Source organism: Trichosurus vulpecula, chromosome 3 (assembly GCF_011100635.1).
Source record: "Trichosurus vulpecula isolate mTriVul1 chromosome 3, mTriVul1.pri, whole genome shotgun sequence".
Classification (NCBI taxonomy): Eukaryota; Metazoa; Chordata; class Mammalia; order Diprotodontia; family Phalangeridae; genus Trichosurus; species Trichosurus vulpecula.
The window spans coordinates 363,074,460-363,088,157 of record NC_050575.1 but is presented as its reverse complement, the minus strand read 5'-3'; the positions used below and the strand labels follow the sequence as shown (position 1 = coordinate 363,088,157).

The following is a 13,698-nucleotide window of genomic DNA, read 5'->3' as shown; positions in this document are numbered from 1 at the left end:
TTATCTGGGGTCTTTTGATCAGCTGGGTCCCCTAACCCACTTAAAGAAACTTTAAAATATAATGGGCACATAACAAGAAGAGTGAGGTGTTGAGGTTTTATCCTTTCAGACTTTGAGTTGGTTGCATGCAAGGCTTGTAAAGGTTATGAAAGTTGACTCTCTGAATAACCTACTCACAGATGCTAAGTGTAAAAGGCACAAAACTTGTACTACATCATTCATACCTTGTAAAGGGTTAATCTTTCTCAGGCTTTTATTAGCCAATATAAAGGAAGTTTAAGATGTATAAATACTTCCATTTAAGAGAAGTAAAGAAATTCCATAAGAAACATGATGGAATTATAGGGCAGTTAGGCATTGGCTGCCTGAAAGTGGCTCAGAAAGCATAAGAAAGCTCTGAAAAGAAGGTCATCTACGAAAAAGGAGATATGAAGAAAGAACTCATATCTTAATAGTGAATTGTCCTTGCCTTTTCCCTAGTACCTTTTCCATTGTTGGAAGGGTGGTAAAAATTATTTCTCTCTCCTCTCCCTCCATTGTTAGTGGCGGCTACCTTGCAGTGGAACTAATTATCCGGCAGGGTGTGCCCAAAGAGCCAGTCCAGATTGTCCATCGGAGTAACCAACCCAGCAGAAACTGTACCCAAGAGGAGAAGCATTATGACACTGCAAAAAAAAATAACCCTGCAATGTTTAAGTTGAGTGACTCCCCTTGGCCATATGTGTTCCCTATGTCTCAGTTCTGACTAATAAAGTGTTCTTCAATACTTTCATAGCTAGCATGCTGGGATCATTTCCCCACCTCCTATTCACATTGTTTGGCCAGATCTCTGGACGATGGCAGCTACTACTCTTCTTAGGGTTTTAAGGGGAACCCTGAGACCTAAGCTCCTAGTTCTTTTGCCACAAGCCCCTCATTAGTGTGATTCCAATTCTAATCAGCCAGTAGGCATCAATTAGCTTTTTACCAAAGGGTATTTACTAAGGTAGGATAGTAGAATAGATGCATAGGAAACAGGCTCTGAGTGTAAAGAACATGTAAGATTAAAGGGTAAATTTGCAACTTCTTGCATCTCAAAGTATTTTCTTGAATCAATAGCCAGTATTCCTCTCTGGTTTAAGAGGAGATGCTCATTGAAGCTACTTCCTATCTTTCTGTATGTCTGTGTTTTGTGTCTCTGATTGCCCTCAGTATATTTTCTCTGTTGCTGGATTAATGTGTTGTCTGCCATTGCTCTGATCTCTCTACTGACATGATCAATGGAGAGGAGCCCTCTGAGTTCACTCTTCCACCCCAATGCTCTTTCTCTGCCACAAGCACAGAAGTCTACAAACAGATTAAATTTCTCCCATTATTTAAAACCTCCTGGGATGTGGTTAGCTTATTTGGCTACCCAATCAGATCATTCTTTTCCTAACCAAATTGAAGAGGGGTTCACATCTAATGAAGGGATAACAGGATATAGATATCTTGTTAACACATTTCAAAAGTGTAACCATATTAATTAACTAATTGATTGAATGAGATTAGGTGGAGATGTCAAACCCCCTTCCTTATATGTTTAGAAGCAAAAATGATGGAGTAAAGGGAGCGTTCAAGCCAAATGTTCCCAATAATCTCCTCCAAACAACTTTAAAGTAATGTGTTCAATCAAATTCTGGAGCACCAAAACCAATAAAAGCTCAGGGTGAAACATTCGTCCAGCCCAAGATAACTTAGGGGGTCAAAAGGAAAGATCTGTGACACAGGGGTAGAGGCAGGCAGAGAACTTAGCATGGTGGTACCACCAACTTTGAGCATTGAAGGCAGCCATGACAGCAACTACTGCAGCAGCAGTTTTAGGAGCTCTCATTGTCCAGAGATGGTAATGGTACTGGACAACTCATCAGAAAGAGATTATATCGAACCCCTGTGCTGCCACTGGGAACAGGACAAGGCACCATCTGACAACACCATTACCCATTACCCAGATCCAGGTCACAGTTTCAGGATGAAGAGGAGCGCTTAATGTCACTAGGTAGCAGGAGCCTTGGTCACAGTTCCAGGGCAGAGAAGGGCACTAGCATTTACGTTTGCAGTAGATAAAGGACTCTACCTGGGTAAGGACCAGAGCACAAATCAGGAGATCAGTGACCACATCTCTCCCTGAATCATAACATGTTGGAAGAAAAGAAAACTTACAGACTCCCCAGAAACAGCTATGAAAAAGCAGGGTAAAAATTCCTGAATTATGGGACAGTTCCACCACACCACCCCAAAGTGAGCAGGGCCCAACTTTAAGATAAAGTTCAAAGTCAAGAAATAAACTTTAAAAATGAGTAAACAACAAAAAAGGAACTTAATCATAAAAGTCTACTATGGTGACAGGGAAGTTCAAGACACAAAATCAGAAGAAAACAAGAACTTGAAAACATCTACAAGCAAAGCCTCAAAGGAAAAAGGCAGATTGGACAAAAGTCCAACAAGAATTTCTGGGAAAGCTAAATAAAGAGAAAAAAAGAACAAAAAATTATGTTAAAGTCAAATAAAAGTGGTAGAGGAAAATGGGAAAATAAATAAGAGCAATGCAAAAAATTATGAAAACAAAATTAACAGTTTGATAAAAGAGGCACAAAAATGCTTAAAATACATTAAAAATGGAATATGCCAAATGGTAAAAAAAAAAAAAAAGGTACAAAATTTCAATAAAATAATGCTTTAAAAATTAGGGACTCCGGTTTCGGTCTCCGCCTCCTTTCGGAGACATCGCGGCTGTGCTTCGACAGCTGCACCGTCAAGCCTAGGGAGGGCAACCCGCAGAGAGCCTGAAGGAAGCCGAGGCCTCCGAGTGCTTCCCGCAGCGGCCACCCATCGATCCTAGCCCTTCCGTCGCCCCCCTTTACAGACCTCCCCACCCCCCGGGCCTCCCCGAAAGCAGCCCAGCCGCCGCGGCCCCGCCACCGTCCCCGCAGCGGCCCCTCCGCCCTCCCGGCTGCGCCATGGCCGCGGCGGCCGAGCCCAGCAGCGGCAGCAGATACCAGTAGTTGCAGAATGAGGAAAAGTCTGAAGAACCTGAGCGAGTTGTTAGTGATGCTCCTCCCCCCTACAGCAGCATCTCTACAGAGAGTGCAGCATATTTTGACTACAAAGATGAATCTGGATTTCCTAAGCCCCCGTCTTACAATGTGGCTACCACATTGCCTACTTATGATGAAGCAGAAAGGACCAAGGCTGAAGCTACCATCCCCTTGGTTCCTGGGAGAGACGATGATTTTGTAGCAAGGGATGATTTTGATGATGCTGACCAGCTGAGGATAGGAAATGATGGGATATTCATGTTAACTTTTTTCATGGCATTCCTCTTTAACTGGATTGGATTTTTCCTGTCTTTCTGTCTGACCACCTCAGCTGCAGGAAGATATGGGGCCATTTCAGAGTTTGGCCTATCTTTAATTAAGTGGATCTTGATTGTCAGGTTTTCTACTTATTTCCCTGGCTACTTTGATGGTCAGTACTGGCTCTGGTGGGTTTTCCTTATATTAGGTTTTCTCCTGTTTCTCAGAGGATTTATCAATTATGCAAAGGTTCGGAAGATGCCAGATACTTTTTCAACCCTCCCCAGGACCAGAGTTCTCTTTATTTACTAAAGATGTTTTCTGGCAAATGCCTTCCTGCATTTATGAATTCTCTCTCAAGAAGCAACAGGACACCTGCAGGAAGTGAATCAAGACTCAAAACACAGAAGAAATAATCACCTGCTTTAAAAAATAAAGTACTGTTGAAGATCATTTCTCTTTATTTGTTTCTAGGTGTAAAATTTTAATAGTTAACGCAGAATTCTGTAATCATTGAATCATTAGTGGTTAATGTTTGAAAAAGCTATTGCAATCAAGTCTGTGATGTACTAATAATGCCTTATATATATATTGTTTGTAGTCATTTAAAATAGCATGAGCTATGTCCCTATAGTCAGTAGGGGGCAGTCTTGCTTTATTTAATTCTCCATCTTAAAATGAATTTGGAATTAAATATTTCAGTGTAAGATATGTATAATGCTGGCCATTTTGAAGGGATATTCTCAAAAGTTTAGGAAACTGTTAAGACTACATTTCTGCACATGATACGTATACACTGTTAAAAATAAATCTATAAGTCTTAAGAAAAAAAAATTAGGGACTCCATGAAACATTAAGACATAATACAACAAAGGCAAAAGAATGAAAAAACAGAAGAAAACATGAAGTATCTCAGAATAGATCAATAAAAGATACTTTAAGAGTTATTGAACTACCTGAAAGCCATAATCAAAAAAAAGCAAGACATCATATTTTAAAAAATTATAAAAGAAAACTACCTTGGTATCTCAGAACCACAGGACAAAATAGAAATTATAAGAATCCACTGATCAACACTTGAAAGAAATCCCAAAATGAAAGCTCCTGGAATGTTATAAACCATTTCCAGAGATTCCAAGCCAAGAAGTAAATACTATAAGCAGCCAGAAATAAACCATGGAGCCACAGGCAGAATTACACAAGATTTAGCAGCTACCATGATAAAGGAGGGGAGAGCTTATAATATGATATTCCAAAAAGCAAAGGAGATAGGATTACAACCAAGAATAACCTACCCCAAGAAACTGAGTGGAATCCTTTGTGGGGGAAGGGGGCAATGGACATTTAATGAAACAGATAATTTTCAAGCATTCTTTATGAAAAGACTAGACATAAATAGAAAATTTAACATTCCAATACAAGACTCAAGAGAAGCATAAAAAGATAATCATGAAGGAGAAATCATAAAATACTTTAGATAAAACTGTTCACATTTTTATATGAGATGATACATGTAACTACTAAGAACTTTATCATTAAGGCATTTAAAAGAAGTTAACACACAAAGGATATGACTGTGATTTGCTTATGTTGGAATAATCTCAAAAGATGGAGGTGTGAAAAAGAGGGATGCACTGGGAGATGGAGGAAGGGAGAGGAAGAATGGGTATTATCTCACATAAAGGTGTCATGCAAGGAAGACCTTTTACAGTAGAGGGGGAAATAAGAGTGAGCGGGCAATGTTTGAACCTCAATCTGATCTGAATTGGTTCAAAGCAAGAAAAATATATGCATGTATGCACATGTGTATACACATACATATACACACACAGAGTTGGGCATAGAAATTTATCTTATCCAACAGAGAAGTAGAAGGAGAAGGGGCTAAGAAAAAAAGAGGAAGGATGATAAGAAGGAGGGCAGATTGAGGGAGTCACTGGTCAGAAGCAAAATAGACTTTTGAGGTGGAACAGGGTATAAGGGGAGGGGGAGAGAGACAGAGAGAGAGAGAGAGAGACAGAGAGAGACAGAGAGAGACAGAGAGAGACAGAGAGAGAGAGAGAGAGAGAGAGAGAGAGAGAGAGAGGAGATAAATAGAACAAATAGGATGGAGGGAAATGTACAGTAATCACACAAATCATAACTGTGAATGTAAATGTGATGAACTCACTCATAAAACAGAATCACAAAGCAGAATATGTTTGAAGTCAGAATCCAACAATACGCTGTTTATAAGGAACATACTTGAAACATAAAATATACACAGAATTAAATAAGAGACTGGAGAAAATCTATTATGCTTCAGCAGAAGCATAATAGTCATGATCTGAGTCAAAGCAGAAGCAAAAATTGACCTAACTAAAAAAGATAATCAGAGAAATCACATTTTGCTAAGAGGTAATATAGACAATGAAGTGATACGAATTCTAAACATATATGCACCGAATGCCATAGCAAACAAATTCTTAAAGGAAAAGTTAAATTAATTAAAAGAGGAAATAGACAATAGAACTATACCAGTGAGATCTCAATTTACCCCTCTCAAAACTAGATAAATTTAATCACAAAGTACATAAGAGAGAAGTTAAGAAGATGAATAGAATTTTAGAAGAGTCAGATAGGATAGAAATATCTGATAGAGAAAATTGAATGTAATAAAAGTGAGTATATCTTTTTCTCAGCTGTTGATAGTATGTTCATAAAAATGGATCATGTATTAGGGCATAAAAACCTCACAAACAAATCCAAAAAAGCAGAAATATTAAATTCATCTTTTTCTAACAATAAAGCAATAAAATTACATTCAATAAAGGGACTCGGAAGCATAAATTTAAAATTGATTGAAAAAAATAATTTAATCCCAAAGAATGAATAGGTCAAAGGACAAATTATAAAAACAATCAACAATTTCATTAAAGAGAATGACAATGAGACAACATACCAACATTTGGTAGATATAGCAAAAGCAGTACCTAGGGGAAGTTTTATATCTTTGAACACAGCAAGTGAGAACAGGCAATGAGGAAACAAAACTATAACTCTTTGCAGCTGATATGATGGGATGGTATACTTAGAGAACTCTAAAGGATCAACTAAAAAACTAGTTGAATTAATTAACAACTTTAGCAAAGTAGAAAGATAAATCTACATAGAATAACTCACATAAATCATCAGCATTTCTATATATTACCAACAAAATGCAGCAGGAAGAGAGAGTAAGAGAAATTACATTTTAAATAACTGCAGATAAAATAAAATATTTGGGAGTCTTCCCTGCCAAAACACACACAGAAACTGTATGAACATAATTACGAAATGTTTCACACACAAAAAAAAACCAGATTTAAACAACTGTAGAAATATCAATAACTCATGGGTAGGCCAAGCCAATATAATAAAAATGACAATTGTACCAAAGTTAACTTACTTATTCCGGGCCTTACCAAGCAAACTAACAAAGTTTTATTTTATAAAGCTAGAAAAAATAACAAAACTCATCTGGAAGATCCAAAGATCAAGAGTATCAAAAGAATCAATGAAAAAGAAAAAGTGTGAGGGAAGGCAGCCCAGTAGTACTAGATTTACAAAGTAGTAATCATCACAACAATCCAGTGTAGGATAAGGAATACAGTGGCTAATCAACTTAATAGATTAGATACACAATATATGGAAGCGAATTACCATAGTAATCTAGGGTCTGAGAAACCCAAAGATCAGGAAAAGTATAAAACCCTCAGGCAGAAACTGGGCCTAGAAGATCTCAAACTATATAATAAGATAATGTCAAAATGGGTCCTGGAGTCAGGAAGGCTTGAACCTATGTCCAGTCTAAGACAATTACTAGCTGTATGACCTTGGGCAAGTCACTTAACCTCTGTTGCATAGGGGTAACAATACTTATCTCAGTTCCTTCAACTGTAGAATGGGGATACTATCACCTACCTCCCAGGGTTATTGTAAAGTACCTAGCACAGTAACTGAAAGTAATGGGTACTTAATGAATGCTTGTTTTTTAACTCTTCTACTTGATAAACTCCAGTGATTCTCTACTGCCTGGAGGTACAAATACAAATTCCTCCCGTTAGCATTTAAGGGTCTTCACAGGTTGCCTCCAATCTATGTCTCCAGGCTGATTACTCTCCTTCATGAACTTTTCAGTCCAACTAAATTGGCCTCCTTGCTGTTCCCACATGCCATTCAGTTCCTGTCCTCACAGCTTTGAAAGGCAGTCCCTCATACCTGGAATACACTCTCTCCTTACTTCTGTCACAGCTTCCTTCAAAGCTCAGTTCAGCGTTACCTCCTATGTGAGACCTTTCCTGATCCCTTCAGGTGTTAGTGCCTTCCCCAAAGATGACTATTTTTCATGCATTTCACATACGCATATGTGTACATGTTGTCTCCCCCAATGGAATGTAAGTTCCTTGCAAGGCCTATCAATTTTACCATCATTTTACCTTGGTAACATCTCTTACAGACACTCCTCTCTCCTCTCCCCTGAAACTGCCACCACTCCGGTGCAGGCTCTCTGCATCTCATGGCCTATACTTTTGAAACAGCTTACTGATGAGTCTGTCTCCCTTAAGTGTCTCCCCACTCCAGTCCACCCTGAACTCAGCTAGAAAAGTGATCCTCCAAAAGTTCAGGTCTTACCATGTCACCCCCAATCTCCTCCCCCAATAAACTCCAGTGACTGGCTATCACCTCCAGGATCCCAAATTTGGCATTCGAGGCCCTTCATAGCCGGCACTCTCCACTTTTTCAGTTACACTTTATACTCCCCTTCCATGTACTCTTTGATCCAGTGCTGCTGGCTTCTTTGCTGTTCTTCAAACAAGACACTCCATTTTTCAGCTCCAAGAATTTTCACTGGCTGTTCCCCATGCCTAGAATGTTCTCCTTCCTCATCTATACCTCTTGGCTTCCCTGGGTTCCTTCAAGTCCTAACTAAAATCCGACATTCAACAGGAAACCTTTCCTGGTTTCCTCTTAATTCTAGTGCCTTCCTTCTATCATTTTCCATTTACCCTGTATATAGCTTATTTGTACTTTTTGTATGTTGTCTCCTCATTAAATTTTAGCTCCTTGAGAGCAAGGACTGTCCTTTGCCTTCTTTGTATGCCCAGCACTTACCACAGTGACTAGCACAAAATAGGTTCTTAATAAATATTTACCGACTTTTGTCTTTGTTTGCCCAGTGATTGGCACAGTACTTAATATGTGTTTGCTGATTAATTCATTCCATCATATTGGATTATAAGCTTCTTAAGGGAAGTCATCTTCACATTTTTTGTTTCTCCAGTTGACCACAACAATTGGCTGTAATTCATAATTTCCATTCTTGGAGAAATTAAATAAGAAAAATGATAAGACATAGTCTCAGTCATGGAGTACTCCCAGATTGGTCAAGGATCAGGGAGTAAAAAAAAAAAGAAACATGGTATAATCAATAAATGAAATGGCAAGTTTAGCTGAATAACTGTAAGACTGTTCAAGGCAGTCTGCATTGGTCAGGAAGAAAGGAATCATGGCGGAGACTTTCCGTGCCCCAGTGGATGGCTGAGAGGGTAAATACTGCCCCCAAATACTTGAGAAGCATGTCCCAGAGAGATCTTCCTAGTTGGGGAGGGAGAGAGGGACCTAGACATAAGAAAATTCCCATGTTTGTCACTAACAAGTTTCCAAGGACCAAAAGTCCCCAGAGACTGAGACATCAAAGAAGGGGAAAGCAGGTGAAGGTGAAAAATCCTATATGAAGGAGAGATGAGAAAGGCACAGATAAGCAGGAAATGGGAAGAATGCCCAGGAAGCCCACTCAGGATAGACAGGTAAACTAGGAGAGAATGAGTTCTGTGACCTGGAGCAAGTCACTTAATTTCTACCTGCCTTAGGTTCCTCATTTATGAAACAGGAGTAACAGCACCCACCTCCCAGAGTTGTTGTGAGTATCAAATGAGATGATATTTGACAAGCTGAGCACACTATGTAAATGCTGTTATTACCAACTTAGAAGAGATGGGATTTTTTAATACCTGGATAAGAGACTTAAAATATGATGTGATCCACAGTCCCCCTGCAACATGTTTATTTCTTTCCCAAAGATTCTGGTTTCCCACAAAGATCAATGAATAGCTCCATTTGGCCTCTGGGATAATATACAAATTCCTTAGCCATAAGAAATATTAGCTATAATATTCAAGGCCCTTCACAATCTGGCTCCAACCTACTTTTGCAGATTTATTTCATAATACTACCCTTCCCATACTCTGTGCTCCAGCCAGACCAACCAGTTCTACAAACTCAGTTCTCTCTCTCTCTCTCTCTCTCTCTCTCTCTCTCTCTCTCTCTCTCTCTCTCTCTCTCTCTCTCTCTCTCTCTCTCTCTCTCTCTCTCTCTCTCTCTCTCGATTCTCACAAATCATCTCTCACACCTGGAATGTACTCCTTCCTCACCTAACCTGTCAGAAGCCTTATTTTCCTTCAAAATTCTTCTTATTAATCAATTGCTCCATTAAACTTTCCCTCATCAGCCCCACCCAAATAAAAAACATTCTCTCCATTCAATTTTGTTCTTGAGTCATTTTATTCATGTCTGACTCTTCATGAACCCATTTGGGGTTTTCTTGGAAAAGATAGTGTAGTAGTTTGCCATTTCCTTCTCCAGCTCATTTTACAGATGACTGAGGCAAACAGAGTTCAGTGACTTGCCTAGGGTCACACAACTACACAATGTTCCTAAAGTCTGGACACATAGGAAATGTGGAGTTATTGCATCAAGTTCATGTGAATCTTGCAAAGCACATCAACCTTTGCATCACAAATGATGGAAATCATCTTGAACATGTTATTTGTCAATATTCCAATTAAATAAAATGTTGCTGAAAATTTCATTCATTTCATTTCTTCAAAATATGCATTTTTGCCTATGTGTTCAGACTTTAGGAACACCCTGTAATAAGTGTCTGAGGCCATATTTGAACTCAGGAAAATGAATCTTTCTGCCCTCAGGCCCAACACTCTATCCACTAGGTCATCTAGCTGCCCATTCTAAATTACATTGTATTACTATATTGAGCTTGGGAGAGCAATCCATAGAGTGCTGGACCTGGATTCTAAAAGACCTGAGTTCAAATCTATCCTTAGAAACTTAGTGTTTGTGTTACTTTCAGAAAATCACTTAACCTCTGTCTCAGTTTCCTCATCTCATAAAATGGGGATAATAATACCATCTACTTCCCAGAGATATTGTGAGAATAACAATGAAATAATATTTTTAAAGTGTTTTGCTGACCTTAAAGTGCTATATAAATGCTAACTACATGTTATAAGTATATGTAAATAAAGAATATAAATAATATAATATAATCTCCTGAAGGGCTAGAACCTGTTTTGTTTTTGTCTTTGTATCCTCAGGACCTAGCACTATGAATGCATCTATTAAAATAATTAAATGCTTAATAAAATATTTGTTAAATTGAAGATAATTCAAACTTTCTTATGAATGGCATCTATGATCCAAAAAAAAGCTATGTGATTTCCTTTTCTTCCTCCTTACTCTTACTCCCTGGAGGTTTTTACCCACTATCTCTCAGATTTCAGGTCCTATGATAAGATAAATAGGACTGCAATGAAGAGTGCAGGTTGAACTTCCAGGAGTGATAAGATTGGAGAAGTTAGTGTCATGCTCTATATACCTAGCATTAGCCTTTTCTCCCGCTCCTCCAGTGGTGGAAGTCAACTCAGCTGAAGATCTATGTGTACTCAGAATCAACGAAAATCAAATTCCATGTGTCATCTCAGAACACTAACCAATGGGGCTCATTGTTCCCAGACTTTGAAGTGGCAACTTTAGAGTCACATCAAATATGAAATTAAAATCCAAGATGACTGAGAAGATGACAGAGAGCTGCTATTTGGTCCTTGAGTCCAAGTCATCAGAAATAGATTAATTACATCAAAAGATATTTAAGAAAGAATTTAGGCATGTGATTATTAAATTATTTTTAAAGTTTCAGAATGGGTGGAAGACCTTGCTGTGGAAAAAGAAATGGCCAAATATCTCAATATTCAAAAAAAAAAGAAAGAAAAGAAAAATGTGAATTCTTCAAATTAGAGGGCAGTGAGTTTGACCTACACTGCTAGAAAATTGAATTAATAGAGGAATGCTTTCTCAGCACATATGAAGAAAATTGCTATTCATTACAGGCCAAAATGGAATCATTATAAACAAATCATACCAGGACTAATCACATTTCCTTTCTTGACAGACCTCATAAAAGACTAGATATTGCTTTTTTATCTACATCTAAGATCTATGGAGACTGCAGATTGAGGCAAACTGTTTGCTCTCCTTTTTTTTTCTTTTTTTTTTTCTCTTTTGTTTTTGGTTTTGGTTTTGTTTCTTCTCTCTCACCATTCATTCCATTGGTCATAATTCATCTTTACAACCTGACTATTGTGTAAATAAGTTCAATGCAAAGTTATATGTAGAAGATATATTGGATTCCATGCCGTCTTGGGGAGGGAGGGGGGCAGTGGGAAGAAGAAAATCTGGAATTCAAAATCAGAAGTAAAGAAAAGACTAGATAAAGGCAATGCCATAGACACTTTTTATATAATTTACTGAGGTATTTGACATAGTTTCTCATGATATCTTGGTATATACAATGAAAATATGTGAATGAGGTGGTAATATAAATAGGTGTGTTCAGAACTCATTATGTGACTATGCCCAAAGAGTGTAGATTAATGGACTGAATCAACCCTCAGAGAAGTCTATAGGGCACTAATTCAGAATCCTTTCCTTGGCCATGCTCTCTTGAACATTTTTATCAATGATCTGAATAAAGATATAGGCAGGATGTTTACTACATCTAAAATTAATACTGTATGGAAGTGATAGTTAATACCTTTGAGAAAATTTGGAACCAAAGATATCCCAAAAGGCTGTAACAGTGACCTAAAGCTAACAATATAAAATTAATAAAGAAAAAAATGTAAAGTATCATATTTCAGTTTGAAATATCAATGATACAAATATAGTATGGGAAAGACATACACCAAAGAGCTTGGGGTTTGATTGTACTGCAAAAGCGATACAAGACAAGCATAGCATCATACAATCAAAAGAGAATGCGATCTTAGACTACATTCATAAAATTATAGTGTATAAAGTGAGAGAGGTCTCTAATATCAGTCCTCCTTCTGGTCAGACTACAACAGAAGCATCACGTTATTGTCTACATGCCACGTTGAAGAGAGGGACAGTGACAAAATGTATATCCAAGGAAGTGGACTAGATTGTAAACCATGTAATATCACAAAAACATAGAATATAAGAATTTGAATAACAATAGGTTATCTAGTCAAACCTATACATAAATTCCTTGTACTGTATCCAATTATCCCGTTTTTTCCCAAAGACTTCTTAAAAGGATTTGAAGTGAGGACATTAACTACAAATCCAGTTTTTCCTCCACTACATTCTCTATATCCAACATTGGGAGGAACTAGGGATATTTATTCTGAAGAATAGAAGCATTGTTAAAGGAATAGAAGAGGGAGATTATTGCTTTTTCCAAATATTTAAAAGCATATTCGTACAAGAGATGTTGGACTTATTTTGTTTTATCCTTACGTACAAAATCAGACACAATGAATGAAAGTTATAAAGAGAAAAATTTTGAATCAGTGGGAGGAAAATTCTTTTTTTCCTATTAGAGCTACCTATAAATGGTGTAAGCAATATCTGGGACTATAAATAAACAACAGAAATTTGGGGATTTTGTACATTACAGGTTACTGAGGAACAGATAAATTAGTGAGAGTAGGCAGAAACTGAAGTACATCAATATGCTGATGAGATGGCTCTGCTATCACATTTAATATGTGTCCAAGAAGAGGAAATCTACAAGGATCTGATGCTTTGAACAAATAGGCAAGATGAGGAGGAAGAGAAATTTAGAAATGATGATTTGGTTACCTTTTTAATTATGATTTTGCTTGAGATGAATGAGAAACAGTAATAATTATCCCCAAAAAATCCATTTTAAAATAAATATAATCTATTTAACACAAGCATTTGTTATGATTTCGTACAACCATTTATTATCAGACCTAGAAGGGATCAAAAGTGATCATCTAGTCCAACTTCTATTTTCAGGTGAGGAAACAGGCCAACAAAAGAAATTAGCTCACACAATGAGAAAGGAATTAAAATGGGATTAAAAGTCAGGTCTCCTGACTTCCAGATCAACACCTTTTCCATTTTCTGTTTATAGGTCAGAGCTTGGATTAAGACCCTATTGTGCAGGGAAAAAAAAAGAATCTTCCAACAACGGAGTGACCTTCCTTGAAAGGCAGTAATCTGTCCAATATTGAAAATA

At 37.6% G+C, this 13,698-nt stretch overlaps 2 pseudogenes; one reads left to right on the top strand and one right to left on the bottom strand.

Annotated features, from left to right (window-relative positions):
- The window catches only part of LOC118841651, a 1,013,973-nt pseudogene that overhangs the window by 942,842 nt on the left and 57,433 nt on the right, over positions 1-13,698 (bottom strand).
- Positions 2,893-4,138, top strand: LOC118841667 (annotated as a pseudogene).